Genomic DNA, 2,269 nt, shown 5'->3' with positions numbered 1-2,269 from the left:
GGGGTAGAGGGAAAAACACTTTGGTCTTTGTCCTGTCTCTTCAAAGGTATTTATCTCAGAACACTAGAAGTGGCTTTTAAACATCTATCTAGTAGCAACATTCTTTAAAAAATTAAACCTTAGAAGGAAATTCAATATGTAAGACAAAGAAAAGGGGAGCTGTTATGCAGCGGGGAGTCGCGGCCCTCCCATCTGGCCCTTTCTCCCCAGGGGCAGGCTGGCTTTGGAGGGGGCATGAGGACTTCCCCATGCCCCAGTTCCAGGGTATGCTGACCTTGGTCAGAAAGCCACCCGATCAGCCTTCTCATTTTACAACAGAGGGACTTGAGACAAGAGAGGGGAGTGGACTGGTCCATGTGTCCCAGCAGGTTCCTGGCCAAGCAGGACTCCCCTGGTTTCCAGCTTGGTGGAGGAGTGGGGAGGGAGACAGGGGCACTCTGTCCGGGACACCATACTGCCTCTCTGGGAGCGATTCTCAGCCCTGCTGGGTGTTTGAGTCTCTGATATCCTGAGGATCTGGCCTCTAGTGAGATCTCCCCTCTGTGTGACAAGTCCTCTAAGACTGACTTTCAGAATAAGACCTCACCACTCCCTCTGTCCAAGGGGGCCTGAACCAGCCCTTGGAGAGGAGGAGAGTGCAGGGCTGGGGAGAGATTCTGGGTACAGGGGCATGGTTTGGGGCTGTGCTGAAGTCCCTTCCTGTGGAATGTGATTGTTGCTCAGGGGACCAGCAGGGCTGCTGTGGGACACTCTCTTCTGATGTTTTAATTTCAACTTATTTCCTGGGATGCTGAAGCTACTTTTGAGAGGAGCTGATTGGGACCTATGAATGGGCCAGGAGCACCTGGTGGTGACCAGCTCCGGGTTCTGCTTTCTTTTCCTGTTTTGTTCTTGCCCATCCAGAAGTTCTTGACTTCTTGCCTTGAAGATTTGTCTCCTGAGTGCTATGGCACTTGATCACCTTCTAATGAACCATATGCTTTACCTATTTACTTTATCTATTGTTCATGGTCTGTTTCCGTGCCCATGCCCCCAACCCCACCTCCTGCCCCCACATGTAAGCTACTTCAGGGCAGAGAGACTGTCTGTTTTGTTCACTGCTGTAGTTTAGTTAAGATCGCTACGGACATTCTTAAAAGGACACATGAATAAATGAATCACATTTCCTTCCCACATATCTTCAGACTTTTGGCAGAATTACCGCTGGGAGGTAGTTCTCTACTCTTTGTTTTTTGGTTTTGGGCTTCCTTTTGCGTGGCGTTAGAGTTCATGGGTCCGCAAAAGGATGTTTAATGTCTGCTGAAGGACTGAAAACTATTTATGAAAGATGGAATTCATATTCTTGTTGAAATGTTGCCTTTCCAGGAGCATCGGTGTGTGTGCCTTTCTGTGACGCCCCAAGAATGTTCACATCCTTAGCTTTCTGGCTTCACTGGGGAACCCGCGTGATTTCCCACGACTCCACCCTCACCTTCCTTAGATTTCTGCAGTTTTAAAGTCTACTCTCCCATCTCAGTAATGAAGAAATAAACAATGGTGCTGTGTGTGACCCCTGATTTTAATTGGATTTCAGAGCAATTTTGAATGAATGAATGAAGTTTCTGGGCTCTGAGAACATGCTCTTCAAATAATGAGCTGAAATGATTACATTAATTTCCTAAAGATCTCTTCCTTCCTCTGCTCAGATTGTTTGCAGACACTGGTCAATGCTGCATATAAATTGAGGTCTCAAAAGGCTAACTTAACAATTAATCGGAAGCATCTCCAAGCCCCTACAAATGGAAATAGCTCCACAAATGGAAGAGGAAATCTACCTTCAGAGCCCTCTTGTTATTAAAGATGTGCACTTTGGATACATCAAGGGAATCTGGGGTGAACTCTGTTTATCAGGGTCCAGGGGGCGAGGAGTGTTCATACATCAAAGACATAATTCTAAGCATTTTGTCATATCAGCTTTTCTCTTTGTTCTTGCAATGCAGAGGCTTGGAGGCAAGTCATCTTTGTCACTCAAGAAGTGCAGGAGGTTTGATTGAGAAATGTGCCTGAGTGTGACCCCCAACAGTCACTTGTCTTCACTCTTCCCTTCTCACTGTGCCCTCATTGGGCTCCTGTAAGACCCTTGGCATCTGATCCTCCTGCCTTTCGTGTTCCTCCTCCTTGCACCGCCACGCTCCTGGCAACTGAATTTCTGACCGGTCTCCTTGTCTCTGGTATCGTACTCCTTGTCCTTTCTGAGCATGTTGCCTGGGGCCATAATTATCCTGCTCCA

Source organism: Hylobates moloch, unplaced genomic scaffold, assembly GCF_009828535.3.
Source record: "Hylobates moloch isolate HMO894 unplaced genomic scaffold, HMol_V3 SCAFFOLD_6, whole genome shotgun sequence".
Lineage (NCBI taxonomy): Eukaryota > Metazoa > Chordata > Mammalia > Primates > Hylobatidae > Hylobates > Hylobates moloch.
Note: the sequence above shows the minus strand (reverse complement) of the source record.